Below are 17831 nucleotides of genomic sequence, written 5' to 3'. Positions count from 1 at the left end.
TAATTAAATTTTTAGGTATGTATTGAGGAGAGGGTAACTCCACCAGTAACATGCCTAACTGTTTTCCAAAATGGGTGCTTCACAAGTGGCGAGAAAATTCACCATGCTCAATGACATGAAGAAACACAGACACCAGGCTTACAAGATGACAGCAACATCAGTGTAATGGGACAAATAGCTAACACAGCAGAATTACTAGTACACATGTACAACAAGAATCAATAGTAACAAAAGCTAGCAGTGTAAATTTGCAACCCATGATATAGTATATAACACTTCCCAAATATAGGTCTGCCTATACAAGGTGATTAAGAGTAACTATTTAAGTGTTTGGCAGACCAAACTCAAAGGTGCCACTATGAATAGATTTCCTCCATACTATGAAAATTTTGAAATAAATGATTGTGGGACAAAAAGTATCACGAAATTTTGTCGTAGCTCCAAGTGGTCCTTCACAACCTTACTTACACAGCAGTTTGTTGTGCACAAAGAATGTACTTATTTCAGAAATTCATCATTTCGTGTACAAAGACACCAGATCAACAAATAGGTAATATAAACAGTTACACACAAAACCTATTTTTACTAAAGAGCAGAAATGTCAACACTATTTTCAATTTCCATCAGAATAACCTTATGCAGGTGACCGCTATATTATGTGATGGTTTCCACTTGTGCACAAAAATGCCATTGATATCAGTCCTGCCCATTTTTCAACCAGTTCAGGCCAGAGACTCTTGCTAATCTCACTCTGCTAATCCATTTAGGCCTCATCGTTGTTCACACATAATTGTTCTGTCACTGTTGCTGTTCCAGTGTGTCTCATTCCAATAAGACTATCCATACTTGTGCTACACATGCAGTTGATGTATAGTAATCATCACTGGTTGTTACCTCAGAGCTTTGTGTACTCTTCTAATATGATCACTTGCTTGGCAGTTTGACTTGACCACTGTCATTGTTCTAGAGAAAGATCTCAAGTTGTAGGGTAGCCTACAGTCATCTTACACTCTCTCTGTTGATCAAAGGAAACAACACACTTCATGACATACATTAAGTTCAACTTGATTATATAAAAATACTTATAAACCCATCCTTATCAAAGAGGTATCATCTACAATCTACATACCATAATGATATTTGGGTGCACATACAGGTACATAGTGGTGTTTATGTGTAGTGTGTACATGTGCAGTGCATGTGTGTTGTGAGGCAGCATAGCCAAGTGGCTAGCATATTGGCTTGGTAATCGAAAGGTTCATGACTCAATGCCCACTTATGCCTAGTTGGTGTTGTTAACTGGGGAAGCAACCCACCCAGCTGTAACATCAATGGGTACCTGGTATTACAGGGAAACATGCCTGACTGTACCTCAGTTAGTGGTAGTGGGGTCATTGTAGAACTACAGGTTTTGCAACCTCTCTGTGAGACCTGGACAGTAGTTTAGCCCCAGGAGATTTGTCTGTGCAAGACGCAAGTACCTGAGAGGTGCATAGGCAATTCAGTACTAATTCACTGGGTGTATTTCGGAGGCTTTGCTTTGTAGTGTGTGTGTGTGTGTGTGTGTGTGTGTGTGTGTGTGTGTGTGTGTGTGTGTGTGTGTGTGTGTGTGTGTGTGTGTGTGTGTGTGTGTGTGTGTGTGTGTGTGACTGTGTGTGTGTGTGACTGTGTGTGTGTGTAGGTCTCAAAACCCGTAGTTTCAAATGCGCCAACTGTCCATATCTCGCATAGTGTGTAAAAGGTCCAGGTGGGACTTTGGGTGCCCACTACTTCATGTGAGAGACATGGTACTGCCTCCTGCGGGTTACTACTGCCCTTTTGCTGGCACTGACTCAAAGTACCTGAGTAGTACACAAGTGTCCCAGTTCTGGTTCACTGGGTAGGCATGACCACTAGCTTTACTTTTTCTGTTTTGCTTTGTGTGTATATATACGCCTACATAGTATATGTCTGCTAGTGTACAGTGGAATCTGTAAATTGGACACCTTCATAATGTTGAGGTATCCTAGTTCATAAAGTGGCCCAAAAGACACTATTGGTGGTTGGTTCTAAAGTGTCTATGTTACACTGCATACTAGCAAGGGTTCTTAATCACACTGACCAACCATACAAGGTGATTGAAAACCTTGTCTGCTCTTTTCTCTGCAAAGAAGGAGTCCAGTGTGGATTGTACGGTGGTGAACCAATGTCGGTAGGTGATAGTTATTGTTAAGAACGACTCCATCATCAGGCCTCTTTGCTGCATGGTGAAACCTGTCGGATTAAAACTTGTAACTTAGAAGTGTGTGAGCTGTGCGTCATGGTATGAGTAGTGTATATGTAGTATTGTATACAAACATATAGTTAATTCACCTTGGAGGGACTAGAGGTATTTAAGACCTCGTGAGTAGATAGCAATACCCACACAGCGTTGCACAGTGACATCATACTAAACAAGCCAACCAGCTATAATATCAAACAGACACACAGATCAGTGGGACGAAGCTATGGTGCGTGTTAATACACTTCTACATCATCAAACTAAATAATTCATTTTACATGTAATCTGGTCCAAGTTAAACCCAAAATTAATATTCTATAAGCCAACCTGGTTTCAACCCTGACATGGACACACATATACATAGCAGTCACCCTGAACTTTAATACACATACACTATTAACTAGACAGATGCTAAACAGCATCATGGAGGTGTGAGGCTTTCCATGTTGGATATGTAAACTTTGTGGAACAGTCAGATGGTCATACTGACAGTTGAAGGGAGGAAGCCTGTACACACATACGATCATGTGAATCAAGGAAGGTGATACCAGGATATGTACAGTTATTTTGATCGCCACATTAGTTGAATATGTGTAGTGTGTATAGTACAATACAAATAAATGATCAAGTGCACTCAGTTACGCTATAACAGTGTAAGGTGTATGCTTAATTGTACATGTGTAGAGAGTGGACACACATTGTCAGACCCCACATACTTCTGGTTGGGCCATGAATATTTCTACCTAAGTCGTCCTCAAGGTAGAGGCACATGCATGTAAGCAGATTTCTAGGTAGAGGATTTGTAGAGTGAATGTGAAGAATCGTCTAATAACTATTGCAATTCCCCACCACTGCCTGACCCGGGTAGGTTGAGTGTGGCACTGAATGGGTGCATTGCTTAGGACATTATTTTACTCTTGCTTAGGGGACAGAATTGCTGCTAAAACTACACTGGAGTTAAACAACTCAGAAAATGATTGCCTCAGCCCTACACATACATGAGGCTATTTTTTTTTTCCCCGGGCTGGATGGACTGCCCTTGCCTACCACCCCCAGTATAAAGAAAGCACGTGCTGGACAACTGAATAAAAAGGAACAGATTGCTGAAAGTTTAAAAGTCCCTGTGCTCATCAATGCGGCCCATCTCAGGAGAGGCATCAGAGGAGCGATGCGAGATGGACCTACTTCCACGTATGCACATTGTAGCTGACCGAAGTAGAGAAAAAGACAATGTGCATCAGATAAAAGCAAGAGTCTGACTGTAACTAGAGCCGCGGCGAGATAGATGGTCAGCCAAACGACGGTAGAAAACTATTGCCTCCCTTCCCATACCTCCAGTGGTCGCAAACACAAGGGGAGTGAAGGAGGCCTGCTCAACCTCTCTGACACGGTCACCATACTCACGTTTCTTCTGTGCCTCGTGACGTCGATACAAAGAGGGGACACTGGTGTTGCAGTAGCTCGGTGCATTAGGATGAAACACCCTTACGTCAAAAAAGGCACTTTGCCGCTGCCCCCAGAATCCCCTAGCATGTATGTCTGCCCTAGCCTCATCCTGACGGTTGGCAGTCTTAGGTGCAATGATCTCCCCAGTAAGTGGCTGTAAAGGTGGCTCAAGGGCCACACCATGACATGTCTTGGAAAGCCACTCTGCAGTGATGTTTTGCAAAGCATTGTGGCGAACAAAAGTGAGGCCTCCATGTCTGCAAATCATAGCATGATCCGCAGAAAATGGGACCCCACAAACACAGTGACTGGGTATGTTCAGGAGCTTCCAGCCGTATCTAAGATGCAAGGCATCCCAAAATTCTTGCTTCGTCAGATGGAATCCCTGCTCTGCTAAAGGCAATGCTGTCAGCCAGGCAGAAGCACCCGGTTCACTGTTCAGGTCTAAAACTCTTTGGGATTGTGACGAAAGATTAGATTTGATCGCAGAAGCCCTCCCCCTCAAAGTAGAGCGACGATCCTGATGAATCTGAGCCTTGACGTCGGGTAGAGGGGCTAGTAGATTCTGAGCAACAATCAAAGATCTCAGAGAGTGTGTGATTTTGATAGATGCAGTAAACTGAGAATTAGCAATGTCTACAGGAATGACAATACCCAAGCCACCTAGGCGGCAGGGTAGAGAGAGCACATCACGCTCTAAGGCAGAACAAGCACCATGGCCAGTGAGGGCAGGGATCAGCTTCAAACGGATGGCATCCTCTAGAGGCTGAAACAGGGGCCCAACATTGGGGATGGTCCTCATGATGTATATCCACCGGCCTATCATCCCATGAGTGAAAGCACAAAAAGCCGAATGAGGACGATTTGTAGCAATCTCAGCCAAAGCAAGCACTTCACTGGACCAAGAACAAACCTTCTTGGCCACAAACCCCTCTGCAAATTCTCGAGAGCCCAATGCAGCCCCAAGATGGCGCTGGCCCTGATCAGTAATCTGCATACCAGTGTCAGCAAAGATAGATTTTGCAATAGTTAACAAATGAGGCTTTACAATCAACACTGTCTTAGATGCATTAGAAAAATACCCGAAATTAGGTCCCAAAGAGGATAGTATCTGCCACCATTTATGCAAAAGCTTCAGTTTCCCCACCGCAGTGGCATCATCTGCAAACCATATCTGCCCAACACTGGGGACTGCCACACGGAGTCTTTTAATTAAGGGAACCACAGCCAGGGCATACATTGCCATTGCGAGAGGATCTCCTTGAGTTGTTCCTTCACAAGATGGGATTTCACCCTCTCCAACTACAAACAATGCTTGGTGCACACATATACTGTGCCAGTGACATAAACCCTCAAGTTAATATCAGAGATAGTATAGACTCCGGAGTCTATACTATCTATGTTAATGCACCTATCAATGTTAAGCCCCACCCCCCCCAGTACGGGGAGGGTGGGGATATAGTGGGGATTTGATCAAGTGGAAAGTCAAATTCCCCTACCTGGGGGTGAATTATCAGGTCAAATTCCCACATAGTCCCACCCTATGAGGTGGGGATAGGAAGGGGATTTGACAACCAACGTGTTGTAAAAACAGAAGCCACAGTGACAAAGGTACACGAGGTGCTGCAGTTTTATCACATGTTCTCTCGCACTTCACGTATAAAACTACTGTAAAGGATCTATGCTACTATAGAGCGCTTGTTCAAATTCCCCACCCCTGGGGGCAAAATTTAAGTTCAAATCCCCTCCTAACGCCCCACATAGCCCGTACTGGGTGGGGTGGGGCTTGACATTGATAGGTGCATAATATGTACCTTCCATATTGAAGCTGCTATCTGGTAACTTTGCTGATCTCATATCACCTCTTGCTGTTAGACTAGATGCCCGTCCTGGCCATGGTTAAAACATAGTCCCTCGTAATGTTTTGTTACGCGGAGAAAACACAGTTGACCATGAAGAAATATATAAGCGCCTGTACAATAAAAATAATCACGTGCTGACGTCAGGTTGGGTGAATAAATCGATCCCCTAATCTCTAATCGAAGGGGCGGCCGCGCCAGACTACCAAATGGCCATGACCGTTCCTCCTTGGCAAAGACATACATACAATAGTACACTACACAATGCACACATAGCTACACAATTACAACAACAAAATTTTAATACATTTAAATCAAGAGTTAATTTATATTAACTCTTGTTTAAAATGCATATTAAACACTACAACGTAAACACGGGGAAAATAATTAGCTAAGTAGATATCCATAAAGAGTGTGTATAAAAAGTCACTAGACTAAATAATACTTAAAACTGTTTCACTGAGGAACTATATCGATAGCTATAATGCGTGGGAAAACGCGCCAAACTTCATGCTCACGTGTTTCAAAACGTGTTTCTGCAAGTTCTACACGTGGAGGTGAACCAGTCGAGCGTGTGACGACAGCGAGTCTATTTCAGAGTGCAACGAGTATATCAATAAGGTGAGCTAGTTCACCTGTTGTGTACTAGTAGCCCGCCTGACCGGTGTGTGTATGTAGTGCTTCATGTCACCATTTAATAGCATCACTCAATTGTAGTATGGTATGATTCCCCAGCCGTTGAATTTAGCTACTGTCTGTTTGAGTACACAGCGAGTGTATGAACAACTTGTACATGCAGTTGTTGCTATGGTTGCAATTGTTGAAACAATGCGAGAAACAATTACACACATATAGCTACAAATGCTGTTGATTAATAGACTGAGAACAGTGAGTTGTATAATTGTCAAGTAGAATAGGTAGTATAAACAGCTTGACAACAGTCCAGCTTGTCTAGGATTTGCACTATGTGCATAAAAATGTATTCACCATTTCAATTCTGGTCAACAATAAGCCCACAACCAAGTCTTTGAAGGCAGCAAACATTAATGTTTGCAGGAATGACTGATAGAGTTTGTCACCTTGTGGCAATGTGGTGCTTGTGGGCTCCTGTTGCAACAGGTTTAGATTCCATTGCAAGTGTCAGTGAAGTTGGTTGTAGGTGCTGAATTGTATTGCCAACTGACATGAAAAGCCTATAAAATGCATGGATATCGTCACATTGCTGGCTGTGCATTCATCTCATTCAGTGTGCTGGGTATATCAACTTTAGAAATAAAAAAGCAGCGTAGTTCACTTTTAGTGTCATTCGCTAAGTTATGTCAATGAAGTGAATTTATATTGTCATAACAACTCATGTCAATAACAACATTACCTGTCCAGTGTTCTCTTGTTTCATGGCTTCTAAGAAATCTTCATCCTATAGTCAGCATAAATTTCCACTTTTCTGGTTATCTCTATGTTTAGTAATTGGCACTGCAGGAGTTTATTGTTGGTGGTTAAGTTATTGTGATGTTTCTTGTTGCTTTACATCAACACTGATCATGTAACATTATACACTTCCCATTTGGTGTGAATTTTTCCTGTCTTGGATTGCCCATCAGTGGTCATCAAAGCCTATGGTGTCACATGAAAATAATATTTGAATGGGATTGCTCACATTTGATTGGTTATTTTAGACAACTATGGATGTGCAGTCCACTATATATGCATGCTCACAATCCACACCACCATTCACTACATAGACTACAAGTCCTCCTGTTGTTACTCTGTTGCCATGTGTCTTGTAGGGTTGCAGCTGAGGTGGAGACCAAGCCCTGCAAACTATAAGTGAGTTCTATCAAATAAAATATGTTTTGAACAGTAAACATGAATTATGTTTTGTGTATGATATTGAATGTTACACCATGTCCTACTGGACAAACAGTTTGGTGGTGTTTGTACTTCATTCACTTTATTGTTACAATATGAATAATATTACACAATTATAATATTAAAATAAAGTGGATATTTGGTGGAGCCAAGTTTGTAGGTTTGCCCATATGATTTGTGGTACAGACTATTGGTGCCACTTAACATAATCTGGATGGTGTCTATGACAACAGTTTACCATAGAGACCACCCTCTAGCAAATGGGTCACTGGCTTCATACCTTACTGTGTGTCAACATGAACAAGTTCAAGTGATTAACTTATTATCTAATTTATAGTAATGGGTGATATTGATGTTGCTATATGATTATTGTCATGAACAAATATCACGATTATTGTCCTAGTAATGAAAAAAAACACTAAACATCACAAATTGTCAAAAATATTAACTTATAAATCTCTAACCATCACGGTCATTACATGATAATTGATTATCACTAGTCAATGAAAAGTACACGATGTCGATTATTGCCAATAAATAATCATGATTATCTGGATAATTGCCCATCCCTACCAAAGAAGAAGGGGTGGCACCAGAAGGGATGGACATTAATTGTTGATGGTCTTACCATATTGTTGTGTTCATGTTGTATTTATCTGAGGGTGCTACCTTAACACAAGATCTTGTAAGAGATTACAATATCTTATTTTATAGAACAAGGTAATGAAACTTATGTCTAGTCTAGTTTAGTGATGTGAAATATCACGTATCATATTTCTATATCGTGATTAAGATGCAATTGTGTGATATTATTGTGACACATATGGTGTAGCTGTCTTGTTTTTTACACAAAGTTTACTGGAAAATGTATTAGGACACTCATTTCCTTCAACAGAGTCTTCCAGTAGGTACCTTATAGCAGTAGAGGTACATGGTACACCTTTTACCAATATATGGGTGATAGCTACAAAATTACTGATTCTGATAATGATGTTTTTAGTGTTGGGGTGCAGCACAAAAGGTTTTCAGTATGACACTACAATATATGTTACTAAAAGGTGCATGTTGGTTGCCCGTTTTTGTAACAAGAAAAAACAGTCTTGTGGGAAAGCTGCGATGAAAAGGTATAAGCAAAGAAAACACAATTACAGCAGCTTTACTTGGGAATTAAATCCTTAGCCGTTGTAAAACAGTTCAAAAACTTCAACTTTACGCTCTACCCACAGTACTACAAGATCAAAAATGAGCAATTACAGTACTTAAGGTGGCACTGTGTACAAAATTAAAATTAATTGGCATTGTGGTAATGCATGAACCAACACAGAATCCATAGACCACAGCAAAGTGAATCATCTCAGTGTACTAGCAGAACAAACTCTTTCAGACCACCCAGCTACTATTGTTGATGCAACTAACTAACATTATTCACACTTTAAACTATTAGCTTCTGTTAATTCACTGGCGAACTGTGTAGAATTGTTCTATTAGGTAAGAAATGGTTGTAACTGAAGTGGCTTGGAGCTAGGTTATTCAATGGCCAAGTTAATTATAAAATTAGCTCGAAACTTCCGAGTCATATAGGTATAAAATGAAGGCGTGTTATTTCACAAAACTTTGTATGCTAAACTAAAGCATCACAGGCTATCACAATAGCTTTTTAGGCGTAGATTAAGTTGTACACAAGCGCTCAGTGTCACCTTAAGTGAAATATCTGCTTAAAAAGTCAACCTTTACCAATATTTATATCAGTGCACCTCTATAACAGGTTTCCTTTAAGGTTACGGGATACTGTAAACCCCACATGTACACTATCAATCATTTTTCATGATTAGGGGTTTGATTTTTCTTAATGCATTGTTATCAAATATTTATGCATTCTTAACTTCGACATGGAATTCAAATGTTGTTATGGAAACATGAGTTGTCCCCATGCCAATTAGTGAAAACTATGAACCAAAAAATCAAACCAATGAAGAGCCGTGAGAACTTACTAACAATTCTAAGGTTTGAAGAACATCACTTGTGAGGGACTGACAAGAGGATTTGTGAATAATGTGTATAGTTGCTGAAATATGACCACAATATGGCCTAAAGCAAGACACTGTGGTCACAAAATTAATTTTTAAATTGATATCACAAGCACTAGAAACATTATTTCTAACAAATGGCTCCGTCAGGACCTAGACAAGAAGCCAAACTAGTAGTCTGTTTATACAAAATGTTAACAACTAGTTTGACAGTCCTGATTTTTGGTTCAGGAAAATATCGCCATTAGTCAGCAAAACTACATATGCACTTACACAAGTTACAGGTGCGCCAGTTGCTAAGTGTGTTGTTTCTATGTTATGTTGTACTGTTACGTGTGTTTTCTTGTACCTTGTAACTGTCCAGTCACCGTGCTATGATTCTCCCAACAATTTAAGCTATGATTCTCCCAACAATTTAAGCCTGTTACCAGCTGATACACAACACAACAACACCAAGTAATTACGTAATAAAATTTTTGTTTGACAGTCGCTCAGTATCCCGTAACCTTAAGGTGGAATGTATTTTGTGGATTGGCTGTTATGCATGAAAAATACATCCTGAAAAAATGAAAATTTTCTTCCTAAAAATTTTGGATGGTGACAATCTACGAAATTATCTCACAGCACTAAACTTGTTAAACTGATGTCAACAGCAGCTACTGTACAAGAACAAACAAGATTTTTCAGTTGTTCAGGTGCAGCAAGTTTGTAGGAGGACATGTACACATGAGATAATGAGGGTAACTAGAAACAATTTAACAGCTTCACAGCATTATGTGTGCATAGGCATGTCGCTCATTTTCCGTGGTAATGATCATGGATGGCAATCTAGGTTATGTGCTTATAAACAAGCCATGAATAAAGAGATGTGGAATAACTGTAATGATTTTAGTACTCCATGGTCAAGTTTTATGAAAGCAGTGCATGTTGTAGTTGACATTGACATTATTTCAGTCATTTCTTTATATCCTTCTTTGGTCATACTTTTTCCACTTACGCTGCTTCTAGTACAGCGTATAAGTATCAAGCCAGGCCGGCTTTTGGAGAGTTGCTTTTTACCTTTTCTTCTACAGAAATACCATTAGGGATGATTTTGTTATTGTAGGTGTATTGATCAAAAACAATTGGCAACCACAATTGTTTAGACGAGTGCTCTGTTAGGGTGACTGCACTATTAGAGCAATCAGTATCATATGTGTTAGGTTTTTTGCATGATACTCGATGTCTGTTTTTCTATAATGAGTATTGTATCTACACACTAATTTTCAGTTTATCTGTATATTAGAGATCACGGAGGTTTGGGCTTTACTGGCCACACGTATCACCCAAAAGCCAGCTACCTCACAATACCTTCATGGTGCCTTGGTAGTATTGCTTAGGTATAGCCAAACCCAAAAGTGCCTTTGGTACGTTCTGAAATTCTTAACAGGTTGCTACAATTAAAAAAAAAAAAAAGTTTGGTGGAATTATGATTGATTATTAATTGCAAATGTCCTTCTTGTAGTATTCTTTATTTGTAATGCTGTGTAATCGGCTGAACACAGCTGAAAACAAACCGTAACTTTTGCAGTAATTGATAATTTGATAGTTGAAGGAGCACGCGTTCAGATGAAAACAATAAACCGAGTGTCATTCTTTCTGTCTAATTCGATATGTTTGGGTTCACCAGTTATAATAATGTTACAAAGGAAATGAACAGTAGTGAAACAAGGAAGGTTTTCTACACCTGAACATACAGTATATTTGGTAAATTAATATTTTTAGTGAAGGATCCAAGCAATAAGAAGTAGTTAAACAAGTGATGAATGATGGTAGTACAGCATACTGTAAATTAGGAAAATTTCGATGTAGAAAATTTTCGTCTTAAAATTTCAACGCTACATATTTTCATCGCTTGCAAAATCAAAGAAAATTTTTTATTTTGATGGAATAACTAGTTATACGTTAATATTTGTATAATAGTTAAAAATAATTCGTCGTTTTAATTTTTGGCGATACAGCCAGCGATGACATTTTTTTGACTACGAATTTTTCCTGATTTATAGTAGCTCAGTGGCTACATTTTAACAATTTTGTTCAATGCCAAAGTAAGGATTTTTCCACCTAGCTATATGCTGTAATACCATCATTGATCTCTTGTTTCACTATACTTTATTGCTTGGATCCCTATATTATTTTAATATTTATATACCAGTTTTTTTTTTTAGCTTTCAGCTATACATGTGTGACTGCTTTATTAGATTATCATACACGACTGCTCTATTAGAGTATCTCGAGTCAGCCTTTTGCTTAAAGGGGCATGGTCACTTCCTTTTTTTTTCACCGTGCTATTATTAAAATACAGCTAGACCAATAAGCTGGAGGTGAGGTCATCATGTTCGAATAAATAGATTGTTAAGAGGTGTGATCTCTGTGCTTGATACCCATGCCGGTGTGACCTGTCATTTGTGGCTTCCATCATCACTGATGTGAGAGAACATGCATCTACATCAAATAGTAGTAGCATAAAAGTAAGTTACATTTAATTGTGGAAAACAAGAACAATTTGAAACTACCAGCCAAATTGCCGAATCACATCATGCTACCCTTACCATACACAGAACTACTTAGTAACCATACATCTAAATACTCGCTATGAAATAGACTCAATTGTGTTGTTTTTGTTTACATAATACTAACCGCAATGAAGTTATTACTCGGCAAAGTCTAAACATTGGTATATAAAAACCAGCCCAAACAAACAACAGAATCCCAACTAGCTATCTACAAAGGTGCCTTACACTCCAAATAACTATTCTATACAGTTTACTTACAGTGCGATCCATTTCACAGCTGGTTTCTTTGTGATTTGTCCCATTTTTGCTGCTGCGCATGTGTATCTGCACTCGTGACCACCATGCCACATCTGAGATAAAACAGTCGACTATTGACTTTACCTGTCTCCATCGCACTTTCTTTGTTATTAACAACATGTTTTCAACTCAAAGATCAATTTAATTTTCCTATTATGAAAGGTTACACTTTACATTATTGCACAACAAACGAGCACTAGTCCAGGAATGATCCGGTTATCCCAGAAATGGGATGCCTATGGGATGTCCGCTTTAGCACTAGCACTAGCACATCTTACTATTACATACACTAAACAGTTTATAGCAAAGCTAGATTTTATTTCCTGCATGATTTATACTGCCATGCTGCCAGATGGTGGCTACCAGCTGTTGATGGGTTAAACTTCCGGGCAGGTAAGCTATGATTTAAGGTGGTTAATATCTGCCAGTTTGAAATACGAGTGAAGCAAATTTATAAGGACGCGGTGAAGGCCTTTCCCAATGGGTTCTATGGACATCGAATAGCCAAAAAACAACACAGCCGGCCTCCTAGGCTATCTGGTGTAACGAATTCCTTTGAGTTGAAAAGGGGGTGTGCCTGTACATACATGAACAAACATGAACAGCAGCTTTGAGGCTTTGCCTGGAGAATTTATGTAAGAAAATGTTATAGACAAACTAAAACAATTAAGAAGATACTCCTGTGCATTATTTGTGGGTTAAAGTGGTTTGTTTAAGGCGCACCTCCTTAGCAGTGCTTAGCAACGTAATTACAGGTTTATGAAATATTTTATTAATTGCAAAATACGAATTCCTAAATTACTGTGATGATACAATTTTGTATGTAGCAACACACTATTAGTTTAGTACACTGTTAATTAATTCAAGTTATGTTTGTTTGCTGTGTGGCGCCTGGTTTTTAGAAGTAGCACAACATCAACTTGTTCCAGTAGCTGTAGCAATATAACATAATAGGAAAGTGTACTTTCATTTACAAAAAGTACCAAGATTCAAATACTCTAAATAACAAAAGTATAGAATATAGCAAAACAGTATACGTATGTGCACTGTACTAGACTTGTTTGTCATTTACTGAATGTAAATCTTCAGTTGATCTACCAACACTGCCTCATTTCCGTAATTTTCATCTGTACAGATCCTGACTTCAATGTCTTCATTATGGGTTCTAGGAAATTCCCTGAGAAACCATGGCAACCCAGCATTAGTACAGCAAGTATTACTGGGGTTGACACAGCCAGCTCCATCCCACAAGGGGTCACTGGTGTAAGCTGGACCAGCCAATCCTTCACTGCGTCCGGACTCGCAGTAGTAATGATCACCAACAAAGGCAGGGGGAGATGGACCAGGATGAACAGCACAAGGACAATTTGATGATGGATGTTTGCTGTCATCGCTGCATCCTGCCATATAGGTCCACACATGTTTACGGGGATTCCCCAGGGTAATAGAAACTCCGTCAACATAAGTAGCGTCAATACCCCGTACACCTCTACGTGAGTCAACACTGTCAGTACTTCCTTTCTGGTATCCTCTAACTAGTCCACGAACCTTCCAATATCTTATTCCATTGACAGTGAAGTTAGTAGAATAACATCCTGCAGCATCTTTTGGGGATCTGCAAGCATATATATCATTTACCTTAATCTTCCTCCATTCTTTGGGACAATCTCCTCCTTTACTAATATCCAAGTTAGCTATCTCCATCCATCCGTTTCCTTCTTCCATGTCACAGTCAGCAAGAAATAGTTTATCAGTTTTGATGAGGTATTGACCAGACTTGCCATGGCTGGATGGGTTCTTCTCATAGATGTCATTACAGGAAGCTCCAGGATCACCAATATTTAGTCCATACTGTTCATGACAAGTCTCTTTACTGGCTACTGCTAACTGTAGCAGTAGAAGCAAAACAAAGCAGCAAACAGTGACCTCCATCTTGAGCAAATGAAACAGAGTCTAAGTATAGTGCTTTGTTATATGAGACAAAGACAAAGGATTGTGGTGGAAGGTAGGAGTGTTTCCTTGATATTTTAAAATGGTATGTTGTGGTTGTGTATGGAATTGCTCTTGTGATATTGCTACCCACAAAAGCAATCACGCAGTCAAATGATCTCCTGTACTCTCCTTGGCAACACAACTGGTATACCCAGTAAGGGGCAACAATGTAGACTGTGTGGCAAAACATTAAGGTCTGTCCAACCGAATCCATCAGTTGTAACACAAACTTTATGTTGTATATTTATACATTCAATAAAAAAGTCAAAATGAAGCCATTCATGGTTAAAACTTTAGGCATAGCAGAAATGAATCATATATACACATCAGACATATAATTATTTAGTCTTATTTACACATTATTAAATCAATTATAAATCCCTTTCTTAGTGCTTTGTAGCTTTCTGTCGTACGTTTCTGGACTCCCATAGCGGTCATGCCCTTAAATGATTGGGAACAGGGATAACCGGTCCCTCCGACTCCCTCGTGCACTATTGCAGGTAAAGTGATGTGGGATTGAAGCAGCTAAATCAATAATTGATGGGGCATCTGATGACTATCCACCATCACCACCCAATAACATCACACTGCCGTGGTGCAAATGTGGAAAGTGTTGCCCTATGCCAACAGCCGTTGAAAACAAATGTTGCAGGCAGCGACCTTGTATATCACTAAGCCATTCTTTTCAAAACCTCGTCCTAGATTGAGAGACCCTATGTGTTGCTATTGTTGGGCACACAGATTTTTATGTTGATGATCGTTCTGATTTCACTAATGAGGGATTGTGGTTTGCTGCATACAGCCAGTATGTGCTGTGGCAAAATGGTTATCTTGGAAGAGAAAATCATAAGGTGATTCCTTCGTGCAACTAGGGCAATTAGGGACAAGTACCCAAGTCCAGATGGAGTATACACTGGTTTCATTGACAGCTAAAACTATCAACAATTTGTTGAAACATTCATTAGTTTGTTGAAACATTTATTAATTTGATGAAACATTTATTACTGAGAAAATCTAGATCGTTTGTTTGATACAATATCTGTAGTGAGTAGTGGTGGGCAATGGGCAATAGTACATTGTATATTTCCAGGGTGACCATCTTGTACACATCTCTTTGATCTCAAAATGCCATCAGATTGTGTACGAGCTTCAAATATTGCAGCTACCAACTGCGAGATGTACTTGTACTCTCTCTTTGCTTTGACAGGTGTAACATCCCATTTTTTTTGATTGTTTGTGATACTTGTGGTGATACTTTTGGTCCCCTTTGACAGTAATAGCAATTTCCCGTGTTATATGGGCATTGTGATCTAACACTGCAAGTTGTATCCTTGTCAAGTATGCTTGATCCCTATGAGTTTATCAATCACAGTAATACTGAGGCGGCTGTTACTTACTGGTATGCAGTTCTCTTAGGACTGTAGCCAAGGAGCAGGCTATGAAAGGACTCAAGCATCCCAGTATGTCTAAGATAACAAATACTCTACTCATAAACCGTACGTTCTAATGCATCTTACCTAAACTTAACATAAGCATCCAGCAGTTTGAGCCATGCTTTACCTGTCACTATTTTCCGGAGGGTTTTAAATGCCGGTTCTTTTTTGATCAAAGTAACTAATTTCTGATCCATTACAATCTGTAGGGGGACCAGTCAGAGGGGGACCAGTCAGAGGCTGATATTCACACTTTCTTAATATACAATCATGATCATTCAGAATATGGTGCAGCCACTTTTCCTATAATCAAATAAATAAATAAAAGTAAATTTCTTCCTAAAACATACTTTCAGTTTCATCGAACTTCCTTCACAAGTGCAGCAACAATACCAAAACTGGTTCACAATGTTTCCTGACCACTGGTTGAGTCTACCCATAATGATATTGTGCACTTTACCAGCCTGCTGTGAACTCTATGATGGAGTAGCTGCAAAAAAAAAATTCATACCTCAGCCAGTGCTTTTTTCAACTTCTTGGCTTTATACCATACATCACGAGAATGGTAGATGGATTGGTTTCTGCAATAAGAGTTTTATACACTCAATCAAATGTATATATGTAACTTAATTCATACCTAAAGTCTTGGCAACAGAAGATGATGAATCTGTTATCAATTCTGCTATGTTCATGCCTTTAAGTCTAGACACTGACTCATTCCTTCTCTCTCCATATTTGGAGAGCATAGTCCAACCTCACATTCATCTACATTCTCAAAATGAAGGATTTGATTTGACTCAGTTTCCTTAACAGAGTAAGTGCAATATTTGGCACTTTTCCCTGGAGAGTCACATCTACCGTCACCAGATAGAACTAACTCCTTTGTCTTGTATTTATCAAGAAGTTTAGCCTAGTGTGTGTGTGTACATAAATTATGTAAACTGTTGTCACATAATATTATGTGATCTACACTTACTTGCTCATCCATGTAGTACTTCTTCACCGTTGGGCAAATAAAGTGACGCTGGTAACCATAGAAAGTTGTTGGGGGGAAATTATTGCCAATTGCATAAAATCAAAAAGCATTCGGACCTTGTTGTAACTATTTCCTGATAGGACAATTCCAGATGCTAACAACACATTACTATCAAATATCGCTTTTGTTCTTATTAACATGGAAATCAGAACAGAAGCGATGGCCATTTTTCACGTTCCATTTATTTCTACACAACTAGCGATCACTTCATAGCACACTTGACGATTACGATCTGGCTCCTGGCACTTCCCATTTGCTAGCTGCATTAGCAGTTTGTTTGAACACATTACCCATTGGCTTCCTTTGTGAATGAAACTAACATTATAACACAATACCTGTCTGGTCAATGCCACCAGGTTGTTCATTAATCTCAGAGTCCTCACTCTCCTCAGTGTTCTCCTCAGTGTTCTCCTCAGTGTTCTCCTCAGTGTCACTGTCATGGATGTAATGATAAAATGTTTCACAATTATGACATACCTGTTGGATGTATCTGATTCTGTACCACATAGTCTACTTGTAGCATTGAGTAGCCTGTTATACTATCGTTTAGTTCAGCAAATGTACAAACATTACCATGTAAACCTTTGTCTGTCCTCATAGCAAACACTTATTGTCTCCTCACCACTATTGCCAAGAGGTTGATCACCAGTGCATACTTTGTTAAAAGTACAAATCAAATACCAGAAAGGGTGGTGCATTATCAAACCTTGTATCTTTAAATGTGTATGAACTGTCATTTGCATCATTTAATCCACAATGGTTTGCACTAATGAGTGGTGTAGACGCTAAGACCGGTGATGATGGCTGAAACTCCACTGAATTATTAAAAACTAAGCAGCTAGTTACTAATTATATATTTACAGGAATGAGTTTTACTAACCTTTCCCTATCTAGTTGGTTCCTGGCACCTCCCGTCTGTTCTTTGCTGGCCTGCTCTGCCGTAGCCAGAAGAAAACGCGCCATCGCATCATCATTTACTAAGTTTAATTTGTCCCTTAACCTTCGCCATTTTCCAAACATTTCGTTGGCAATGCATATCCTTTTGTTTGTGCTTTCC

The 17831-nt window shown here is 39.4% G+C and overlaps 1 protein-coding gene and 1 long non-coding RNA gene across 4 annotated transcripts in view; one reads left to right on the top strand and one right to left on the bottom strand.

Moving 5' to 3' along the window:
* Positions 1-492: 492 nt before the first annotated feature.
* LOC136256105 (uncharacterized) lies at positions 493-6989 on the bottom strand. Of its 3 annotated transcripts, none has more exons than XR_010701324.1 (4): positions 6938-6989; positions 2353-2445; positions 2102-2253; positions 493-1015 (listed from the first exon to the last, which is right to left on the bottom strand). It is a non-coding gene; the product is annotated as an uncharacterized lncRNA (long non-coding RNA). The 3 variants fall into 3 exon arrangements; XR_010701322.1 differs by lacking the exon at positions 6938-6989 and adding an exon at positions 5521-5694; XR_010701323.1 differs by lacking the exons at positions 2353-2445; positions 6938-6989 and adding an exon at positions 5521-5694.
* LOC136256104 (uncharacterized) overlaps positions 6091-17831 on the top strand; it is a 54192-nt gene continuing 42451 nt past the window's right edge. Inside the window, exons 1-2 of the mRNA XM_066049038.1 lie at positions 6091-6186; positions 7353-7392. The gene's annotated coding sequence lies outside the window, so the exon portion shown is untranslated. The remainder of the gene's footprint in view (positions 6187-7352; positions 7393-17831) is intronic.

Source organism: Dysidea avara, chromosome 5 (assembly GCF_963678975.1).
Source record: "Dysidea avara chromosome 5, odDysAvar1.4, whole genome shotgun sequence".
Lineage (NCBI taxonomy): Eukaryota > Metazoa > Porifera > Demospongiae > Dictyoceratida > Dysideidae > Dysidea > Dysidea avara.
This window is presented reverse-complemented; position numbering and strand designations above follow the sequence as displayed.